At 40.5% G+C, this 24896-nt stretch overlaps 1 protein-coding gene across 1 annotated transcript in view; it reads right to left on the reverse strand.

Annotated features, from left to right (window-relative positions):
• Positions 1–24896, reverse strand: part of plekhh1 (pleckstrin homology domain containing, family H (with MyTH4 domain) member 1) — a 181879-nt gene that overhangs the window by 75143 nt on the left and 81840 nt on the right. The window lies entirely within an intron of this gene.

The raw sequence follows: 24896 nt of genomic DNA on the forward strand, positions 1-24896 counted from the left end.
TCAACCAAAAATACATTTTAGCTGGCTCAGATTTTTGCATTTTTATTGGCTCATCAAAGTTTGACTCATTAGCTTTGATATAACTACTCACCACTAACATAATCTTACCAAAGAGCCCTACGACGCTGCACCTTTATTTAACACAGATATCACAGTGTTCCTCCTGACCGCTCCGTCTGACTAAGCTGCACTGGCTGATCTTTTGTTTATCTTGTGGTTTTACACGGGTTTGCTCTGGGTCAAAACAGGCCTCTGGACAACTGACTAAGTAGCAGTTAAACAGCGTCACACCATAGTGTGAATGCAAATCTCTGGGGTGAGGTTCAGTTGATGGCAGAATGGTAAAATAACTTGTTGGCAACTTCACCTTATTAACACTAATAATAATAATCTATGTGGCACAAGTATAACAGTTTGTTTCATCCCTATAAATACCTTTGCACTGCGTTGGACGATAATCTTTCTTTTAAGTCACATGTTGAGCTACTTGTGAAAAAGCTGAACTCTTAATGGGGCTTTTTGTTCAGAAATGAGAGCTGTTCTTCTTTTAATACTAAAAAGCAATAGTCTCTTCTACACTTTTATCTGCTCTTGACTTTGGAGACATTCTGTATATGAATGTGCAGAGTTTACAGTCTCTGGACTCTGTATATCACGGGGCACTGAGGTTTATTACAAACTGTAAGGCCCTCACTCATCACTGCACTTTGTATACTGGAGTCAGCTGGCCCTCTTTGAACACCCAAAGACTTTTTCACTGGCATTCTGGTTTTTATAAAGCCATTATTGGACTATTACCAGCATACTTATATGTGTACATGAAAAGGAAAGGCGCTCATAATTCTAACTATTCATTCACAGAATCTTCAGTTGTATATGTAGAACAGATTTTAAATCTCATTGAGGTTCTCCTGGAAAAATAAAGGTTAAACAAATTAAAGATTAAAAATAAAGGTTGAGGGTGACATTTGAATATGTGATTATCATGCAGTGAGGTGGTTCAATCTGATAATCGTGTGCTCATAAACATAGGGTAATGCAATAAACTAACAAAATATAAAAAAAATTGTTTCAGAACAAACATGGAGGTGTGAATGCTGATGCTGCACATCAGTGAGTGTGCATGTTACACTGTACAGTCATAATGTACACACACACACACACACATTTCCCAGCACTGTGGTGGCTTGCTGCAAAGAAACACAAGCGTGCACACTTACAAGTACTCATAAAGACACTGCTTCAGTCCACGAGTCGGTGTGCCTGCTAGTTTTTGTAGGATGTTGTGTTTACCTAGCAGGAGTGATGGTGATGACAGGCTGTTGTCATCAAGGTCAGAGGTCAAATGATGAGGGGGAGTGCTGCTGATGGAAGAACGTGGTGCTTTGTCACTCCTCATGTCTGGTTGGGAGACTGAGTGTGTTTGGCTTGATTTGTGTGTGTGTTCGAGTGAGTATCTGCAAGCATGTGTGTGTGTGTGTGTGTGTGTGTGTGTTAATGAATGCTCTCACTTTTATGTGTGCTCATGTTTGTTCGGTGCTCTTTAAACATTTGGTTTGTTTTTGGTTTATCCTTTAACCTAGTTTTTATTAAACCATTCTGTGCTCTGGTTTTATCTACTCTGCCCTTAAAATAACTGATGCCTAAATCCAGCCAACATGACCTGCAGACATGACCAAAGCCAACACTCTTTGATTTTTCTGCTGAATGTTCAGGAAAAAGTGAGGTTTTGAGTACACAGCTGTTGCCAAAAAGAGAAATATTTACCCAGGGTGACGCAAGCAGTGCCCTGCTATTGAACTATTCTCAACTCTCTCAACTATATTTAGAAGTTCCTCGCCACTAGACTAAAGTGCTGCACTCATCAACATGCTGTGAAATGTATAAAATTAATCTACACATCCCCCAACATAACGGACTTTAGGTTAACCTTCTTAGAAGATTCCCAAATCTTGCCTGTTACTGTACCTCATACCTTGACAGATGACAACACTGGACATAATCAGCATGTGAAATTTGGACTACAAACATACGCAGGCCTCCTGTTTGCACACTCCTGTCAGCTGCTATCTACAAATCATATGCAAATGTTTATGGGTTTTTCCACAAATTAAACAAATAAAGAGGGTGAAGGGTTGGGTCAGGGGAGAAGAGGGGAGTTGGGGGTGGTTGAGCAAGGCTTTTGGCTGGCGTACAAGTCGGAGCCTGGAGCCAACTGAGTGCTCCTCCTCTCCCTGCAGAGCTGCCACACCACAGCCAGCTGGAAACCATTGACAGGAGTTTGGGGTTAGTGAGCAAGAGAAGAGAGGGGCTTGATGGAGATGATCATGGGGCCTGCTTCTCTTCATAATTCTACTTTTTGCAACCAAAGTAAGACCAGAAACCACGGAGGAGAAGTACAAGAATGTGTCATATATTTGTGTCATACATTTTAATGCTGGGAGCAGGAGAGAGAGAGAGAGAGAGAATGAGAGAGAGCAGTGTTTAAAGGTCATGAATCATCATCAGCATTTCCCGAAAGTGGCCTAAAGAAAAGCTAAAAGAAAAAAAACAGGATTCTGTCCAAATGGGATTAATTGGTAATTCATAAAAACCTACAGTTTACTCAACTTATGAGTTTGAGTCATATGGAAACAAAAAACTTTAACTGTTTTTATTGAATTACCTCAGCAGAAAAACAACCTCTGCAGACGTGTAGGACGAAGACCTTCTGATCTGAGTCATTCGACACGTGACACTTCAGTGCAATATTTGTGAAAGTCAAGCGTTTCTTGAATTATTACCATTTCTGAACAAAGAATTTTGGGAAGTGGTTTTTGAAACTTTCTCAATACTCAGTTCTAGATGGCTGGAAGAAGGATGTGGGTGGAACCTGATGTTCTGAGTTTATCTGACATCTTTAGGTTTGGAATCAAAAACCACTTGATTGTTTTTTCTCAACGTGTGGAAGAAGAGGTGTGGAAAAATAAGATTTAAATTCTTCCTCTAGCTCCTCTTTGATCTGCTCTTCTCTGGACTCAGTCTGCACATGTGGAAAGTCTGTTTTTGCTGCTTTACCTGCACCTCAAACATTTGAACAGCTGGATTCAATTTATATTGGTCAAACATAGAAGAAGACAATGGCTTACTTTATCCAACATAAGATTTTGTTATAACACTCACAAATCTCAAAATGTCCCTGAAGTTGAACTAGAAGTTTTGAAATTTGACCTACTGTACCAAGAAAAGTTTGAGAATTGGTGGTTCTACTGAATCATTCAAGATAATTAGATGTCTGCCTTTAAAGATACATTAGGTGTGTGATACAATATGTGTTTAAACAGACTAACCATACCTTAAACCTGTAGAGACTTTCTAAATCCACCTATACTGCTTTGATTTTGCCTCAGTCTTTATAACAAATATAAGTGCATGTTTATGGCCTCTAAAATCATACAGTTTGTATCATAACAAAGAGGCAAACAATGTGGTTCACAATGAAAAGTGGTAATTCAGTCTATTAAAGCCATAGTTTGAGATTTGGGGAAATAAGCAGTTTTTGCTCTCATGCCGAGAAGTACAGTAGATGAGACTGATGCCACTCTCATTCCACTAAATATGAAAATGGAGCAGGGGGCACTTAGTTTAGCATCATGAAACTGCTAGCCCAAGTCTGTACATAGTGTGTAAAAAAATAAAAATCAGCCCACCAACACCTGTAAAGCTCATTAACTGACATGTTGTATGAACTCTAAAAATCATAATTGCTAGGGGATTATGTGCCAAGACAAAATTAATTAGTGAGCGTTAGACACTTTAACAGGCTAGCTCCTCCTCCCCTTTTCCAGTATTTTTTCTATGCTAAGCCAAATGTCTCCTGATTCCAGCTTCATTTTTACAGTAAAAACATGAGAGAAATATGAAACTAGGCCAATTTTTATAATCACTCGACAGAGCAAGGCTATGTATTTCCAGTCTTAATGCTAAGCTAAGCTATCTGGCTGATCACCTTAGATTTAAGATATGAGGTTTGTAACAATTTTCCCACCTAGGTCTCTAAAAACAAACAAAAAAAACCTGTATTTCTTAAAATGGCAATACAAAGAAAATTAGCCCTGTTTCTGCCTTGTAGTCACTAACTGGGCCTCTGACTGTACAAATTACATTTAGTACAGATCTATACAGTATGTGATGCATTAACCAGTATTGGAAATGTCTGACATGTTAATGAACTGTTTAGGTTTTCTCTGATTTGTTTCTCTAGCTGACTGAATGTCAAAGATTGCTTGACTTTTACAAACTAATTCCATATTTTCTTAGCAAATCTGTAGCTGCATCTGTTACTGAAGCCAAAAGGCATTACAGGAAAACACGTGTTGTTTCCATCCATGGTTGTTCAGGAAGATGTTTAATTCCTGAGACCTCAAGACACACATAATCCCACAGCACAGCACACGGCTAACAAATGATTACAAGAATATGATCACAATGTTTGAGTTTTCTACATTCATGCCCCTGGGACAGTGGTCACAGCTTGGTGGGAGTCTAGTCATGGTTTAATTCCAATTGGCTTCCTCTCTTCGAGCTGATGAGAAAGTCTGTTGTCCATTACAGATGTTTTTCAGGGGGAAAACAAAGTGATTTCCTAAGTGACTATTTTGGTTTGCACACAAGGACATAAGTCTTCTCATAATGTCATGCTACACTGTAGGTGCACGTGTGGGGTTGCATGTGCACCAGAAACTAGATATTTCACTGCAAGTGGAAAAATACCCAACAACTATGGCATCAAAAGTTAGTGCATGAAGAAGCTTGCCATGTTATTTCAGAGATTCTGTCCCAGAACTTTAAACTGCTTAATCGCCAGTCTGTATTGAGAGCAGCACACTCGTTCAGGAACATTAAAATAAACAGTCACCGAGTTCACCTTCATGACATCACCAGCTATCACAAAGGCGACTGCTTGAGGAGTCCAGAGGAAACGTGTCTATTTTTGCTATAGTCTATTCATAACCTATGGCCAAAATTTTTGAGGCAAAGGGTGAAAGGATATCAGAGGTTGGGGAAAAGAGGGGATATAAGAAAATTTGAGGGGAGAGACGCACCAAGCCGACATGAAAGAAATAGCAGCAACGTAGGCCAACTGTTGTGTCACCTCAGTCTGAGCCGGCTGGGATGAAAAAGTGGAACTTGAACACACCACGCAAACTATAGCCAACAGCATGCATAGTACGTTTTACGCCTACATGAGAGAAATAACTCTCCCTACCAGCAGGTGGTGCTATCTGTATTACCAGTTGCAAGATTAGACGTGATAATACTTTAATAATTACAATCAAATAAGATGATGTACATCAGTGTAAACTGTGCCATTTTACATAAAGAGTGCTTTTACTTTTCGGGCTTTAAGTATATTTTATGCTAACACTTTTGTACTTTTACTTAAGTAACATTCTGAATGCAGGACTTTTACTTGTAACAGAGTATTTTTTACTAGTGCCAACGGAGAGGGACACTCCACAAAGACGAGGGTGACAGATGCTCACCAATGGACCGACCGTGGCTGACTTGGCTTGGTGTGTCACAGACCTAACATTCAAGGATATCCCAGAATGAGAAGTATAGTCAGTGACTCAGCAGATAATGACACTGGGATGTTTGTGCTCATCAGCAGCCTTGTTTGACTTTAAACATTCAGAATCATAAAGACAACCAACACACCTCAGAAGTCAGAAAAACATCTGGGCAGGTCTCATCTCTGGCAGGGTTCCTACACTCCTTCCCACAATGCCCTCATTCTTTTATATAATCATTAAATAACTGAGGGTAATAAAAGCAGGGGGCTGGGAAAGAAAAGAGGGCAAGACAAAGACAGAAAAAGAAGTAAAATCTGGAAGGTGTTTTTCCAGCATTGATAGTGGAGTATATGAGTAAGCACAAGTCTGACTTGCAGATAATGACGTGAGGCCTTATAAAAGGCAGATGTTGCTTTAACATCACAAATATGCTGTGTTATGACCTTGTGTATCCATGTGTTTGTGCTTCATAATTAAAACATTTACAGACTGTGAAAGCCATGCTTCTAGTTCAGCATCATCCCTTCCAAAATGACTCATATAGTACTCTCTGAGTGCATGAGAAAACATCCCAACATACACAAGGTTTGAATATCTGTGCCTGAAGGTGATGCTCTTCAAAAGGCACACATGAGTTAACATGTTTTGCTCAGAGTCAAGGATTCTGTGGTTAATTTATTCGGTGAGGTAAGAAGACCATACAGTTGTTTTTTTAATCATCACAATCCCATAATTAAATCCACTCACACCAGAAGAAAAAAAAAACAGCTTGAAGGTTAGAAAATGGCAGGTTAATTACCCCCAGTTTGAAAAACTGATGTCTAAACAATATAATAATCCTATTTGTAGGTGATGTAAGTCGTTGACAAAAATCACTGACTTGATTCTTTGTTAAATGTACTGATAAATTTACTTTTACGTAAGATTTTTTTCATTCTCAAAAAATGTTTTGACTAGAGAAACAATGCACATTTTATGAGATATTATATTGACTTCCTGTGTAGTCCATGAACTCACTCTATTGTCAAGTTGTTAAGACAAGGTTTCCTTTGCTGAGCCAATTCAGCCCTTTTAAACTTGAGTGACTGGCGAGCTGTGTTCACAGGCGTGCAGCCCACCACTAAAACCTGAAGTGCTGCACGTATGGAGGAAACTGCTCCAGTTGGAGAAATCGAATCCATCTATGGGGAATATCCCAAAATAAACCCCTCTGTTCTCCCATATCAGGCCTTGTATAAATAAGATAGCACTGCAGGCACACTGCATCATGGGAATTAGCCAATCCAGTTCTGTAAACATCAGCCAATGACTTCTGGCAGGCTGGCCAGCTCTCAGGAGGGGAGGTTCTGCATTGGAATTCATAAATAAATCACTTTTCTGGGAGGATTATGTGTCCACAGTCCCCGTCCTCCTGGCCCCCTCCACCCCAAAATAAACAGGGACAAGCTGAAATAGTTCAAGCACTGCTTCAGGAAATTATCTGGGCTTGTTGTTATAATTTGGGTGCATTATTTTCACAGCACCCATAGTAAGACCAATACTTTTTCAGACCATGTTGCACAATCCCCTCCACTCCCTCCACAATGTGTGACTGTACATTCTTAGTAACATGAATATAAATAAATATAATGAAACACTAAAACAGAATGACAGATTCTCTGCAACATTATGATGACTTATGATTTTATATGAAGCACACTCACTGTCTCTAATTCTTCAAATTGTTCCCTGTAGCTGTGTTGTGTGTTATGTTGCAATCCAGCTGTTGTTTTGTGGGACTGTTTGTGCCATTACCAGGTTCCCAGAGGAAGTAGTATGGTAATGTTTAAACCTACTTGGCCTGGCCCTGCCCTGGCCGTCACATAATCAACTCCATAAACAAACACAGGGACCAAGTGACTGCTGAAATACAAATGGTATGGAATGATGATCATGTCCCTGTTGATAACATACAGAATGTCTGAGAGAATAGCAGATTATTAACCTCTCAGTTTAAAATCTGGCAATCCGCAGGTCAAAGGTAGGTGTCTTGTTGAAATTTAGCCCAGTTTAAACCTGCAAAAGTGGATGATGAGGGCATGCAGTAAAACCTACCCTTATTAAGCTGATATGGCAAAAAGTAGCTTGTTTACACATCTAGCAGTAAAGAAACAATATTAGTATTTATTTGAATTCATTTTCTTGCCGCTTAGCAAATGTAACTCCAATATTCATTCCCCTTTTAGCTCTAGCTTGCTCTCCACTAACTCCTGGGAAAAATATTTGACTCTTTAGTTGCTAAATGCTCCACTATAATCACCAGCTAGCCTCTGTCTGTCTGCTGTTTGATGCTGGGCAGAGCTTCTGCACTGCAGACAAAAACACCACTATGAGAATGGTGAGAGTGAACCAAAACTGTAAACACAACAGTGAGCTGAATGCTGTATAAAGCTTCATAGAGAGGAAGGGAACTGCACAGTTGGGCTGTACCTGTTTTAACCTATACACAGAGAGATCTAGCTCTCTTTGGAACACTCACACTTGCCATTGTCATTAGAATTTACAACAAACAAATATTTTGGCCTAAATAAGAATATCCCTTGTCCAAATGATGCTACATGGAAGTGGAAATGATAATGAAGCACAGGACAGTGCTTAAGTGGGTGATAATCAACAACGGGGGATTTTCCAAACTGAGGAAGCTGTTGTTGTTGTTCTTGCTTGCTCAGTGCTACTAACTCATTCATGTGTGGGCACGCATGGGTTAAACATCTGAGTAGCAAGACACTCCGTACCTTCATATGTGCACTGAGGCATCAAAGAGTGGAGCACTCCTCACCTCCTCTGCATGTTCCATACAGTCTGCAGCACAACTTTTACTCATACAGTAAAAGGCACAGAGCCTGGTGGGTGGGACAGATGGCTGCAAAGGAGACACATGGAACAACCCCCAACATCCTGTTTCATAGATCGGCACACAGGTGCAGCAACACCACAGCACACTCAGAAACATAGCTCTACACATATGTGACCGTTACGAGTCAGGAAATAAGGTTCATTTTAATGTGTCAGTGTGAAAAAGTGAAAACCCCAGATTGTTTAAGTTCCAAAAAAGCATTTGCACACTTTTCATAGTTCTATGATAAGCAGGTCAGGGGAAAGTAAGGGGGCTTCCTCTTTCCACATCAATAAGATAAGAAAGGAAGTGACCTAAGTTCCTGCAGCAGACTGTGCGGCTGTGGCACAAAGCTGATAGGCAGCACTGCATGTGCCATGTCCGCTGACTGAAGTCTGAAAACAACCTCTAATCCATCCATTTCTTGGTTCTGGGTCTTGATTCTTGACCACTGAACTGTGTGAGAATATCAGTCAGTTTAGGTGAAGGCAATCAAAACCTACACTATTAAACACAACCGGATAATTACAGATTTAAAAGAAATTACCTGCATTTACCTCTGTTGTATTGTAGAATTAACCCATTTTGGAAATATTTCACTGCATGAATTTTATCATATTAATTAATATGTTTAAAACAAGTTTAACAGCACAGAGTGACACATAACTCTAATATTAACCTGGCAATGGGCTTTGTTATTATTCATTTTGATGGTACCATTTTATAATGAAACTCATTAAGACTTTTATTACGATCAAGCTCTGACACAATTTCAAAAGAGTACTATCAGACTCAGCGAAGCACACAGCGGACATAAAAAGTGATCTTTAGCATCAGGTCTTGAAAAGAACATCATAACGACAAGCGTGATTATGGCCAGAGAGGACACATTGAGCAACAGTTGTTTGTAAACTGAACCCTGAACCAGCAGCTCCTGGGTTCACGGTATGAGTCACAGCTTGTGGTGTTGCTAGCGTTTAGCACCTCGGTAAACAAGGCAACAGATTACCAAAAAAAGAGAAAGTGCTCTGGAAAGTACCCGTGAAGCTCTGCAGTGCTGGCTGAGGAAAATCACCTTCAGCACAATCAATTAACAAGACGGGACACTCTCGGCCCAGATTTAATCTCAACGCCCTGAGGACGAAACTGGAGAAAAACAAGAAGTTGAGTGCTGGTTGAGTCCTTGTCTTTGTGTTTCACAAGACAATAAAAAAGATTGAAAGAGAAAGAAAAAAGTAAGGAAGCATGTGAAGCAGTAAAAAAGTTAGAGGGACTTGTCACAGGTTGGAAACTGCAGCTTCACTTTCACTAAAAACATCCATTTTGTGAGTGTGTGTTTCATTACAAGTCAAAAAATAACTTTTAATTCAAAACAACCATTCACCACCTGAGAGGGTTTTACACACCATTCAACCCAGACAAGGTCTAACCTTTTGTTCTGTGTGTAATAGAGTAATGATGCTCCCTGATCCCAGAATCAGGGTTAGCGAGGGTAAACAAGCCCCTCTAGCTTTGATAATGGACCAGCTGGTCCACATGAAGACAAAGTCAGAGTCAAAAAGGAATTTGAACCTGCTCCACTTTGGACTTTGCTGGAAGTCAGAGAAGCTACAGGCTGCTCACTCCCTGCCCAGGAGTGATCAACAACTCCTGGGAAGAAAAACAGGTCGGCTGAGAGGAAGCTAAGCACAAAGTACTGTATATATTTTGTACACAGAAAAGTTCATTAGTATCACATGATGTTTCACATATTGGCAAATAAGCACTGAAGTAGTTCAGCTGAAGGATGTTTACATCATTTTACTCAAGTGGAAACTTGTAAAATTCTCAAATGGAGCTGGTATTGTTTCCACACTGCCCAGTCCAACCTCCACCTCCACCTCTATGAAGATTTCAAATATGTAGTGCATTCAGTATAGTCCAGTATATAGTGGACTCAACAGAACTGTCCCACATTCAGCACAGAAAAAAGCTATGATGTCTTGAAGTGAAAAACACATTGCAACAACAGTGTCTTAGAAGAATGCTGCAGTTTGGAGTTGAAGGGTGATACCACAAGAATACCTCTAGAATAATAACTTCTCTATTTCCAATGCGTCAGTGTTTCTATTGGGCAACCATGCACATTTGCATAGTCAGAGTTGAACAAAAGTGAACAAAGGTTAATTGCACCAAAACAGGAAACATATTGTGCAGCTTAATTGGAAGGGAATGGGATCGAGAGCAACAAATTTGGAGACAAAAGTCTTTTGCGATCCTGTATTTACCTTGTCACCTGGTTACAGTTCAGGAGGCCCTGGCTTGGAAAGGGTCCTTGTGTCAAAAATTGTTTTCAAAACTTGCTTAGGCCTTTTTTACAAAAGCTATTTTGGCTTGTTATAATATGAAAACCACAGGTGTTACTTATAACATTAACAGTGGGTCCTTTCTTTTCAATTGTTGCATGACAGTGAGACAGTTAGGCAGCATGCACAATGCAGGGATCCTAAATCCAAAGCAGTTAAATGGAACTCAGCCATTATTAATTTTATTCTTTCCAGCTGTGCTGTTCCTACTGTGTCTGTCAAAATGCCTTCTGTGAAAAAGACTTTGTGTTTAATCAAATTACCATACACGACCTTGAAACCACATTATATTCCAGCATAGAAAAACTAGACTGCACAAGCACAGGGCCCATCCAGACCTATTTTAACGGATTATATCAGATAAAATAAATAAGATCAAAAGCTGATACTCCACTGTGTTCATGCGGATGTATTGTGTTTTGTCCAGTGTTGCAAAGCTGCTCTCCTTTTCGAGAGCTGCCCTTGGTGGCGCCCCTCTGCTGCGTGTAACATCTGCAATACTTGCCGTTTAGGGGGTGGACATATGGAAGCCACTATGAACGTGACCAATATGATAAGGTGCCTTAAAAGAAGCTGTCTGGCAGAATGCAGACACTTCTCAGAGGAGACAAAGGTGAAGGTAACACCAAAGCACCAAACACTGGAGGGTAGTTGACAATGACAAGAGAAGGTTCACCTGGATACCCACAAAAAGAAGCTGATTAAATTTATCATGCTGGATGACCAGCTGCTTTCTCTGGATGAAAATACTGATTTTCATTATCTTCCCTTCTTCAAATCTATTTGATTTGCACTTTGAGCTTTTAGTGGGGCTCATATTCCATCCGCTAACATGGAGGAGGCAGGATTTATGACCTATACTGCAACCAGCCACCAGTAGGTGATCGCATCACGGTGGCTTCACTTCTACAGTCGATGGTTTCTCCTTTGACATTTTAAGTTAGGGCTGTCCAAATTGGACTAACGTGACTGTGCATTTGGAAGCCATGTTACTTGGGCCAGTTTAAGCGTCAGATGGGCCTTGATTTCAGCAGACACTCAATATTATAGGACTGAGATCAAGACACCCCTATTATTATAAAGGTGTAAAGTACTAAAGGGCACTGTACATTTTATAGGCTACTATTAAATGAGAACATACTAAATACAATTAGTAATTGGTATGGAATTGGGACATAGCTATAGTTTTCTGGTCAATGGCACACTTGAAAGACTCACCAATGGTGGCCCACAAGAGATACAAATCACCTTTACCCTGAACATTTAAATGACTTCAACCCCCTCATTACCATGGGCTTTTTATTGCTCATCATTTCACAGGCATATGAAAGTTTGTCAATGTTTTAAAGAATTTTTTTCTCCAAGACCCTGTTGATTATTGAGCCTGATGTGTTTGTACAACCCCGCATTACATCAAGACCAAGCACAGGAAGTGGGCAGAAAGGGGAGCTCTGTTCGACCTAAAATAGCTCATCAGACACACATCAAGGTGTGTGTTTCTAAAGGTTTCTGCTTGGGTGAGTCCTTTACTGTGCTTCAGTAACAGGCTGCTGTGATAATAAGTGACAAGGCCTCTGCACTAAATAAAACCAGTTCTCCAAGAACACCGGAGCTTATACAACCTAAGTTTACGCAACCTGAGAAGGTAATTTATTTGACCTACTTATTAAAGAAAGAGATCAGTGTAGTATCTGCGAGGTTCATCAGCAGGGACACTATTGCTTGAAAGTGTCACGGATACTGTCAATAGGGTTAACATGAAATGTCGGTGCTCCAACTTTGAGGCCATCCATTAATAACACAAATATCAACACACCAAGCTGTTCCCACTAGAACAGTTTTCAATTAAACTACCCTGGGTCATATAAAGTACGTGGCACCGTGTAAGGGAATGCAGGCTTAGAGATAGGTCATAAAAATATCTCACCACAGTATATGAACCTAAAACCTTAACCTACTTCAGGAAACAGCTGTGCAATAATTCACCTCAGATTTATTATTTTTTCAAGCTGAGGGTGTTTTATGAGCCAAACTGTTATCAGGATTTTCCCCTTTATCGCCCTTCTCATGAGTCACCAAATTAGGGTGCAATGAGTACATCATTTTGAAGTTGGAGACAGAGGATGAATGCGCTTGTCACAAGATAAAACATAGGAAGGAAGGAAGATGTACCATAAGAATGCAGACTAGACAAAACACACCAGAAGTTTACATTCAGAGCTCTGGGGCTGTAGCGGCAGCTTTACCACAGCCACAAATGTGAAAAGAGCAGTTACTACATTGTGAGTCAAAGATGCAGCTGTTCCTGATCTTTGATAATGCTCTAAAAATGACAAGTTATAATATTTCATTACTTTTAAAGTGGGCTTTAGTCTTTGTTCTTTACATCCCTGTTCCATATATACTGTATGTTCACAAGGGGTCATACACTTCATCCAGGCACTGTATGGAGGTCAAACAGCTTCTGCTTTGTCATTCTTTAAGCAAAGATTCCAGGAGCAGCAGGGAAGCAGGAAGCTCCACCCTGGCCCCACTCCAGCTTGCTTTAACCTGGCTTAGACTGCAGTTAGCCAGAGTCAAGGCCACAGTCTGATCCACGCCTCTCTTCTACTGTGTTATGCAAGGCAGCTTTACATTTTTCTTTTTTAACTTATTTTTACATGTGATTCGTTACAGATGCTTTCTTTACGTAACATTTAAGCCTGGTGATACATGGAGAGGAAATATATTAACTTCATTAAAACCAAATCTTGACCAACTACTTTCTTCCTTGTCTCTTTCAAAAAGAAAAAATCCAGCACTCCCCACTCTTTACCTCCCCTCCCTATCCTTCATCCTCCCCCTCTCGACTACCCTGCCACCCCCCTTCATCTCCTGGGCCCTCTCACTGACAGCTGGCTCTGATTATGGCAGTGAAAAATGGGGCAGTCACGCCAGCAATCCCCCCCTACAGCATTCCTACAGCATGACTCCGCACTTTCTCCTTTCTGGTGCTGGGCCTGTCTCTGCCTCCCTCCCTCTGCTTCTCTGTCTTTCTTCAGCTGTCTTTCTTTCTTGTTGTTTTGCCGTCTTAAGACTGTATACTAGCAAAGAAGGAAGGAAAGTTTATGCAAGAAGCTGGTTGTTTGAGGGAATTTGTGTCCTGCACTAATAGATGTTTTAAAAAGGAGCTGAACAGAGGAGGTGGAGGGTAAAAGAAGAAACAGTTGAATGGGAGATTATGTTTAAGTTAGACATACAACGCAGACAGATTGAAGAGATACTGAAGCAGCGGCATCCACAGTTTCTTCACATGTGGAGCACAATTTGAAAACACAGCAAGCCCGCACAAGAGCAAACACACTCCATCACTGCTTCGTGCTATGACGCATATTACATGACTATATAATGGTTACAACATGTCCAAGAGCACATTACTCTGCCAGTTGTTTCCTTACATATTTATTTGTCCAATCTGAAAAAGAATAAGACCACTGAGGTATGAGCATAAACAGTGAATACTGGTCAGGACTTGTTACATGATTTGGCTCCTTTGAGGTGGTTCAGACCATAAAAAGCTGCAGCGTTAGAACATCTGTCCACATCTGTGCTGGTCTGCCAAACCTTACACCTTAGTTGCGTCCACTTCTGCTTGATTTACTGGAAAAGGGAAAACTTGCCCAGAATGTCTAACTAAATCTTGGCACCATAAAACTAAAAATGTTTTTTTTTTTAGCTGGAAATTTATTTTCTTCACCACAGAAATGATCCGGGGATCAATCTGTACAATAAACATAAACGTTACTGTAAGATCTACACTTTATCTGCACAGTCAGGGGAGATTCACAATAGCTATACCAGTTGGTGATGTGGCTACATGTCAGATTGCTTTGAGTTTGTTCAAGCTACTTCATCACTGAAAATATCATCTTTTAGCAAGGTGATTGCTAAAACATGGCATTGCATTCAAAATGCAAAACTCCTGCACTTGAAATAACTTGTTCATCTCTGTTTCGGTGTCCATTAAGAAGCAGGGGGGTGCTAATATGAGCCTACAGCCATTCTAGCAGCTTTGTGAGGCTGTACTGAGCTAAATTTGTATGCTAACATCCTCACAATGACAACACAAACTGCTGAATTTTAGGAGATGTTATGTTTACTACGTTCACCATCTCACTTTAGTACATTGGAGGGCTACGTACAGCTGAGGCTGATAGGAATGTCATTATTTATGATCACAACTTAAGTTTTGGACAAATTAAAGTTTTGACCTAATGTTGGCGCTACACAAGGGGCTCACTGAAGTTATTATGATTCATCCTAAAGGGAGGACATGCATTTTATGGCAATCAATATGAGACACTCAAAAGGTTTAATGTGCTGTAAATACAAGATCAGTCATTATGTTAAATTCTGACTAAACTATTCAATGCAATTCTTAAATTTTGCCAAATTAGATCAGATGTAGCTAAGGCAATTAGAATTAAGTTAAAAAGTGGCTAGGTGCAGATATTGTTTTTAAAAAAGCCTATAAACCATTCAATAAACTGCCTAATTTAATAAAAGGTTAAATCAGCCCATGTATTAAGTGACTGGAGGTGTTGTTCAAAGATAAATAAAAAAAACCCCACAAAATGCAAATGTTAGCAACAGCACCAAATGATCTTAATGTCCTTGAGCTACTGTAGCAGTAATTTTCCACTGCATCTCTCACATATGAAATACCTCGATACTCTGTGTTTCACTGTCTAATAGGGAGCTTAGAGGGTTGTTACAGCATGAGGTGTGAGCTGCGGAGGCCAACAGATGCCTTGTGTCAGGCCACATAAACAAGATGGAACTCCTTTCATCCATCATGCTGCTGATTTGGGAGCTTTAGGACCTCTTATCCGGCTCAAGGCATCTTGTTGAAGCAAAGACATTTTCAGGGCGCCGAACTTGATATTACCTCAGAGGAGATAAATCATGACTGTATATTGAGCTCTACAAACACCCGCTCTGTGCTTTTCTCTCAGAAAAGGGTTTCAACATTATTATGTCACAATTCTTCATCTTCTAATCATGTCAAAGTCTTTGACCCTTATTTATTTTGAAAATTCTTACAATAACATAAGGCAGGTTTAATCTCACACGACAGCAACCTGATGGAAGCTGCTGATTCCTATGCTTGACAGACTCATATCCGGTGTATGGGGACTGTCAAACAAAACAAAACAGCCTCTGACTCAAACTGATTAAGGCCCTCACTCAAATTAAGACAGAGGATGCAATGATAAAAAGTCAAGCTTTTGAATGTCATCTGGAAGTGTGATATTAGACTAATGTTACATATTCTAATGTAAACACAAAAGGTACAAATTGTACGTCAACACTGATGTCATCATTCAATATGAGAGTTTGTAGTTGCGAGCATGTTTATGTAGACACTGTGGCTGTTTTCTGTGGTATTTCGATTGTGCATCCATCTCAAGCAGTGAGTCATGCAGTGAGAAAGTTGCCCACAGTGGAAGCTCCAGTACTGTACTCTATCAAGGTCCCACCCACACATCAACAGCTTGTCTCCACATCTGCACACATATCTTTGTTCCTCACCTGCTAACTGTTCCATTTAGTCTTTACAATCATAGACTTTATAGACTATTTAAAGCCACAGCCGTTTATAAGTTTAACCAGTGTGGATGATCAAAGCAGGCCAGGTTGAACTCACAAGGTGAAACAGCTGTGCAGACTAAGTGAGCCAGAGGTTTTATTAAAATAAGGTAAATGATTGAGTTCATCATATTAAACATGTTAATAGGAAGGAACGGAGCTCATATGGAAGTCATTTCATCCTCGTCTTCATAATATCTTTGATTTTATTGGGCTGCGCTGACTGTGTGTTGGCACTGTCAGAAGATCTGAGTGAATGTCTGACAAAGAAACTGACCGCATCCTTGAATGTAAACCAGTATGAACACAGAGTAAAGTGCAAAATGTTCTTTTCTAGTTAGCTCATAAAAAGAATCAAAAGCTAAGCTCAAGCACACCTACTTTAGATGCTGCAACACAGTTTTTAGTCAAACAGCAAAATGGCATTTAATGTGTGTATAAGCCTTGGTTATAATGATGAAAGTTAGAACTGAAGACTGGACTTTAATGGTGCTGGTGATGCCTGTAGTTTCACCAACAGCATTTGGACAGTTCTGCCCTCCTGAGTGTTGAGTTGGAAGGTTTTAGTGGGGTAAACACTGTTAACAGACAGTTGGAATGTTTCAATGAGTAGAAAAGGGGATTGTCTGGGTGTACTCTGGCAGTGGTTTTGGCATATAGTGGTACTGGTAACGGTATGAAGGTGGGGGCTGTTGGCTTGGGATTTTTGGTAAATGTGCCATTATTTATGAGAGGGGTGGGCAGAGGGGGACAATAAACTTTCACTTCTGGGAAACTCTTTCAATTTTGCTAGTCTACGTAGAACCTATAGGCAAGAAAAGGGGGTAGACGAGAATTAACAAGCGCAAAAAAGTGTTTCCATATTCAGCTGTCACACAACACAGCAATAATGTGAGTACTCCCCAGGGCTGACGGAGTTGCTTGGGCTGACATTTGGGCCTGATTGTGACACCAACAGCGTTTACTGGAAACACACACAAGCAGGGCTGTGTACATTTCTGAGGGCGTGCTAATGACATTAAACCACTCACAGAATCAAAACCCAGACTCGATGCATAATTCATTGCTGTTTCTTGCTTGTTAAAACCCTGTGTCACAAACAGGCAAACTCTCTGACACACGTTGCTGGTCAACTACAATGAACATCTGCCTTGACAAGTAATTTTGTCTCATATTCAGTCTTCAGAATGCACTGTTGCTAAATCAAGAGAAATCCTGTCAATGGGGTGAAGTAATTCCACTTGTTCTCAATTTGATTTACTTTGGTAAATGAATCCTAGTAGAAATGTGTCAAAATGAGACACAGTTATGCAGTAGCATGAAGAAAATGACATTTGGTTTTCATAACTCTTGAAACAAGCAGCTTTTTATGGGAAACATGTGAACCTGGCAAATTTTAAGGTTAAAAAATGAACTAATTGACTTGTTATAATGATAGTGTTTAGTCATGCTCCCAGGTATGGACGCATAGATGCCTCCGCATTTTGGCAGACAGGGAACTGGACCCCTGTGTGGTAAATGGCTCTAGGACAATCTCTGTTGTCCTGTTAGACACAAGTGGCTGGAGCCCATGAATTGCTCTGGACTGGATGTGAAGCTCTGGCAGCAGAAAATTATAGCTTTGGCCAGGAAAGTCAACCAAATGGGCTGATTCTTCTCATTCAGCCAAAAGGATTCCACAGAGCTGCACTTTCTTTCACTGCCAGAGAAGAAGACAGCCTGAAAGAGGGAAAGGACAAAGAGAGGCGGAGTAGGGAAGAGTTGGGGGCAGTTGGAGTGAACCAGCCACAAAGACTCAGAGGGTTGTTTTCTTTGCAAAAAAAAAAAGAAGCAGAAAATAGAACCAGCTTAGACTCATCTTGGACATCAAACTCTATGTTGAGCTGTTCTGTGTTTGGTCTGTGGGCAATCACACAAAATCCCTCAAAGTTGTTTTCTCTGAGTGATTGGGAACACTTTTGCATAATTACAATCAAAGAGGTAAGATGTATTCTGGCCCCTCTGAGAACATAAAACGCTGCTTGAGCCTTTGTCTATATTCCGCAGAGAAAATTATTCCACTATTGGCTCCTTGATCTTTATCCATGTAGCGTGAGTTGTGATCATTTCCTCATCATTTTCCATTACAGGGAGGACAGATCTACTGTATTTTACCAGCTCAAGTGACTCTCTGGAAGTCAGGGCCGGTCACAGAGAAGAAAATAGCAGAAGTTACAAGGACTTCATCTCCGGAGGATGAGCAAAGGTGCCATTTAACAGAAAAGTAACTTCTGCTGAAGCTTAACACCTGTAGCTCTTAGTATATTTGAGTGCAGAATTCACCACTAAACCCACCTACAACTTTTGTTACAGTAGGCTACTCTGTCTCTTCATAAGCTACGGTGGGCCAGAGAGGTCAACACACACACTTAATAAAGCATACAAACAACATACAAGCAAATAAAGAAAACATTTTCCCCACATGACAGTACATTTATTGATTAACTTACAAAATATGATACAAGAAACTGATCTGTAGCCATATACAACAAACAAATACAGAAATACTGCATATTTTCTAAATGCTAAGCATTGGGTGTTCAATTTGCATGAGTATTTCCGTTTGTGTTTTCTTAAATTGCTGCATGTTGAACTGTTAGGGCTCCCACAAAAAGTGCTAATCAGAAATTTAGCACGTACAGTAGTAGAAAAAAAAAATCTCAAACCATGGGACCCAACAGACAAGTATTATAGTGCTGTGCTCATCAAGAAGTCTGCAGATGATCATAATTTGTAGCATTCTAACATTAAACGGGGGCACTGAAAAAGGTCCCAATTAGAGCTGCAGTAACAATAAAATACTGTTTTTACAATAAATCACTGCACGCCTGTAACAAGAAGGAATTTGACATCATCATACGCCCTGGGTCGAGTGAGGATGGCTCACAAACGACTGATCATGTTGTCACAGCTCCACATTATTTCATCAAAATCACACTCCCATCAATTCAAACAACATCAGAAACTAATTTCCAAAGTCTTGTTTATGACACAACAAGCTGTTGTCAAACACAAAAAGCACCCATGCAACAACAGCATGTATAGAAATATCAATCAATAGAGAGAAATCAGGTCCAAATCAGTAAATCTGTGGGGATGAAGTGTGAGAAAAGTGGGCAGGGTCACACAAGCGGTTGGCTTTGTGTATTGTCCAGAGCGGGACACATGGACTATGTAATTCTAGTCCAGGAGCTGACCACACAGGGCCGGTTGTGGGGTCTGGGAGTGCTGGAGAATGAAGACAGATGGGACAGGGGCAGGATTTTTTGGTGAGAGAATGCTTTCCACTGTTCCTACATTGTACAAAGCCCATTGATTTTTTTTTTCCTGTGTTGAGAGAGGAGTTGAGAAATATCTTGTTTCAGTGTCCACCGCATGGTCATGACACCTGGACCGAGGTCAGGTCTGTCCAGTCCCTGGCGGCGGCATGCTGAGTCCAGGGGGAACTGGACACAACAAGCACCAGATTCCTCTCTGCATTCCCAACTCCTTCTTCACTAAGTGCATCTGCATGTTCATATCTTTTGCTGTCCCTGCACTGTATCATAATGCTGTGGTCTCATTTCTGTAGCTTGATTGCTTTGACCCTTGCTTCTTTTCTTTGTGACCCCTAATGTGCAAGTGGAAACCAAACTCCTCCTTCCCATGAGCCCCCTGGACAGACAGAAAGATTGTTCCTCAGGAAACGCAGGTCAGGAAGTCAGAAGAGGAAGCTAGCCTTTCGTTCTAAATACAGCCCCCCTCTGGAGGCCAGCGTGTCAGCAGAGGCTTGGACAGTAAATCTCTGTTAAATGCTGACCCCTCACTCTCTTGTTTTGTTGCTATTTTTGCGCCCTCACATTTAACCAAAACATCATTATTCTTCTTCTACTTTGCTGCGAACTGGCACTGATGAGGCCAAAGACTTTGATTTCCGACATGGTGTTTGTTTTGACTTCTGCTCACGATTGTAATGCAGTGATGAGTCAGAGCCATCCGAATGAGCCAAGGCTGGCACTGGTGATGGATCCCACCCAGTGTGAAATGAAGGGCAATGGAAGCAAATGTAAGGGCATGCTGGAGCGATTCATGGGAACAACATCAGCAAGAGCAGCTGGCGGCTCACCACTAACAATGCTGTGGCTACTCTTAAGGACAATTAATTGCTGCTAGTTCTTATTTTCCTCCCTCCCTGCCTCTTTCTCTCTCCCTGAACTCTCTTCTTCTGAGGCTAGTTTCACCCTACTAGATGACCATAGTCCTCCCATATGAATTGAGAAAACATACCATGTGACATGAAAGGATGCAATCATGGTATCCTGGCTGTCAAAGCTTATACAGACACAAACCGGATCACACAAATTGGGTGGTGAGAAAGAATGTACGCAGAAACAAAACCCAGGCTGTGTCACAGTGAACGTGGACTGACGCTAGACAACATATCCAAGAAATCAAACCCTGTTTAGCTTGAACTCGGCTGTCCCTGATCGCTGATTGCTCAACAATCAGTGCACTGATTAGCTGTCCTGGAAGTGTGTCGAAAGACGGGCTCAAATGCTCGGGGGAAAAATGGGAAGTTAAGAGCATATTAAGAAATCTATGGTTTTTAATAGAAGTTAAAACACCACTAACAGTTTTCTGAAAAATATCATGTGTGCAGTTGTGAAATGTAACTCAGTTCATTTATGCAAGTGCTGTAAGTCCAGTTTTTATGTACTTGTACATTATATGAGTATTTCCATGTTATGCTATTTCAACTTCACTACATTTCACTGCACTTTTTACACTGATCAGCCAAAACATTATGCCCACTGACAAATGAAGTGAATAACGTTGATTATACAAGCCTCAGAGCCTCAAGAGTGACATGAGAGCCAACCAACAGCCACACTGTGCAGAGCATTAGGCAGGTGGTCATAATGTTATGGCTGATCAATGTAAATTACAGCTTTTAGAGGCTTTGAATATCAGAATGTTACATATAAACATCAACTTCATTTCAACTTAAACATAAAATACAGCACACTGTTTAAGGTTAAACTACCAGTACTTATTTAAAATCTGCTCCATGTCAATCATGATTAAATGGAGACAAAATGATAGTGTAACCCTCACGAGAGACATTTTGTTGTATTCTAACAAATGGATATACTTTACAATTAGAATGTGAGGAACATTTACTTATAACTATATATTTTTACATTATAGTCATGCCACTTGTGCTTAAGTAAAGGATCTGATCAGTCAGACACATTTTCACCACAACATACAAGATTAAAAAAAAATTTCTAGCAAAACCCTGAAGTTCTCTTTACAGTTGCTCATAATACCCTTCACTGTTAAGGAACCGAAAACGCAACTGTGTGGGGAGACTTCCAAAATAGATACTTCAGCTTGAAAATTAACTTTAAAAGACATCATAAATGCTTGTATGTAGCCAACAGGAATGTCACTGGTATTCATCAACAAACCGACAACTACATATTATGTACCAAGCAGCAGTAAAAATACTATTTATTCCTCCTTTAAGACTTTATTTAATGAGCCTGTGGTCTCCCTGGGGATATGATGAAGCACAGCTTGAGATTACTCCTCTACTAGTATGAGCATTTGTGCTTTGTAGCTGATAAGTCTTTTTGCTTCATATAAGGCCAGTAAATTAGTGTGTCAGAGGAAAGGCTGATTACACAATACACTGGCTTGTGTTGAGTCCTAATTTGCTTCAAAGGCACACAAGTAAAGACCTGCGTTTGACTGTGCTGACCTGCTTGTCTAATCTTAGAAATTCCCACTCAAGGTGTAGCCATTCTGATAACTTATATTCATGCTTTAGGCTAACATTTAAATACTTTACAAAGAGGGGGGAGTAAATAGGAAATGCTGCAATAGGACACAGAAAGGGCAGACCTCTGCCCCCTGTTGGCTGTGAGGGGAAACTGTTGCCATAACAGTCACTGCAACCAATTTATTGTTTCTTCCATGACATGCTTGATATCCAGTTCAGATGGATAAAAATTTAACATCCTGTCATCCCACTTAATCGTTATCAGTGACCTCAAACCTCATACCCATCCTCCCTTCTGAGGTGGGGTCAGACAGCACAGGAGGCAGAAGTCAAACTGCCCAGATGAGGCTGAGGAGTGACTGGCTGCAGCTCCGACGGAGACTGATAGGGCCTATGAGCCAAAGGAGGATAGCCTTGACCTAGAGGAGCACAGATTCTCAGAAATCAAGTCTCCAGAGACAGAACTCTGTCAACAGCCTGTGGAAAATCTTGCCTGTTGAGATGAGATTTAGTTTCTTCTCTTGTCACTATGGAAGTCAATAGATTGAGTAGTTAACCAAATTAAAATAAACTGCAACAATTTCAAGTAATGAATCATCATTCCAAACATCTGCTGCTTCTATCTTCTCAGAGGTTTGCTGCTTGTCCTCGTCAAATGTGATGATAAATTAAATATATCTGGAATAAATTTGGAGCTTTTCTGTTTTCTGGCTGGACCAAGACGACATTTGTACACAGCATCTTTTAGAAGACATTTTTCATTATATTTTATAGGCCAAATGATAAATCAAAAAATGATTATTTAAATACATTCTTAATTCACAGCCTAGGTTTTCTAACTGTAAATTTCAATGTTACTGCCTTTGAGTGAATCCTGCATATCCGGTTTTATGAGCATTCTTATGCAAAATCCAGCCTAAACCCTAATACTGAATTTCATTTAGTGACCTGGTCCCAACTTTTTTTTTTTTTAACAAGAAAAGGAAGCTTTTTGACACATCTTCAAACAGAGATATAGTTCACAACTTCTCAATGTGACCTAAATGTGTCAAAAGTGAGAAATATTTTGGATGTTTTTCCTTGTGCATGATGTAAAATTACTGAATACTAACTCTAACTTTACTTTACACTGTAACTCAGATGAATTTTGTCACTATAAGGCTAGTGGGATAGGTCACAGAAGTCAGTAAATGTATTTACCTAGCATGAGGCACTGTGCCCAAGTTATGCCAGTTATGAAGGTTTATTGTCTGCATCTTTAAAACAGGAAAACATCTCACATTATCCCCTGAGACAGCAGCCTGATTTTTTTTTTTCTTATTTTCATGTTGGCAGGAAACAGGTGCCTCCTTCTAAACCTGGAAGGATAGCCAAGTCGTACAATACCGAGCATGCGCGACACATCTGAGGGCATTAAAGTAAACAAATGCAGCATGTGCGGCTTCTTGAGGCCAAGGTCCAGCCAAAAATATGTTTCCATCAGTTTCAGTGGTTTGTTGTTGAATTTTGAGCCCTACCAACCTTATACAGTTCAAATCGGTACAACTATCTGATGTGAAACTTCAAGCTCCAGTATCACAGCACCCTATGCATTTACTGTACTTAAACAAACTCTGGCTCTGTTTCTGTTTAATGTGTTACATATTATGGGACCTTCAGGTCACTTCACACCAGCTAGAGGTTTTTGTGCTGCTAGAGAGAAAAAGAAACTGCTGCCATTTCCCTCCTACTTCCTTGCTGTAGTTATTCCTTAGAGGGAGACAATCGATCTGATCCACTTAATCAATCAGTGACAGGGCCTTTGAACTGCAGACCTGATTTCCAGAAAGTCTGTCATCTCACCCTGTCATCTGTGAAAACACTCCAGGGGGAGATGACTCTACACAGCCCTGGCTCGTAAAACTCTTTATGTTAAAACTGACAGCCTTGCTCCTGGCTGACTGGGGCCAAAATAACTCTGTTTGCATATCTTTTCTTAATGCATGGGAATGACAACAATGAGTTCTTCTAAAGTCAAATTATAAAAAAATGAGAGACACCAGAACTTTTCTATCTCAATAACATTCAACATTTGGGTGCAAAAGCGACTTTCTTTACCTCCTCCATGGCTGCTAGCAGTGAGACAAAGCTTTCTGCCTGCCCCCTGTGTGGTTCCTGTATAGGCAAAGAACTAGAAGGGGAAAGGGAATGTTTTGCCTTTCTCCCCACCCTTCTTCCCTCACCTCCCTGGGGCAGTGCTGTGTAGGAATAAATGTCCCCCATAAATCTCCCCCTCACACCACCATCCCCTCCTCTGACTCCAGCTTTTTTTTTGTTGTTGTTGTTAACAGCCCCCCCAATACAGCCTTTCTTTTCCCTCTTCTCTTTTCTACTGCAACTCAACCCTGACATTGTGCACATGGCTGATGGCTGCTCTGTCATGGATTTAGAGGGCGGGAGGGAGTGCAAAAGAAGATGGACCACAATAGATTTGTATAGGTTTCACTCTCTGCAGCCCAGCTCTTTCATATGTGGCTGCAAGCGTCTTTGTGATTAACGGTAAATCTGGTGAGATCACTCATGTATCAGGTTAATGTTTACCTGGTGGAATGAAATATTCACCTTAGGAGAGCACCTTTATACTGGCTGGTAAGGAAGAGGAGCAAAACTGGGTAGAAACTGTAAAAGAAAAGAAAAAGAGAGAAAGTAAA

Source organism: Monopterus albus, unplaced genomic scaffold, assembly GCF_001952655.1.
Source record: "Monopterus albus unplaced genomic scaffold, M_albus_1.0 scaffold90.1, whole genome shotgun sequence".
Classification (NCBI taxonomy): domain Eukaryota; kingdom Metazoa; phylum Chordata; class Actinopteri; order Synbranchiformes; family Synbranchidae; genus Monopterus; species Monopterus albus.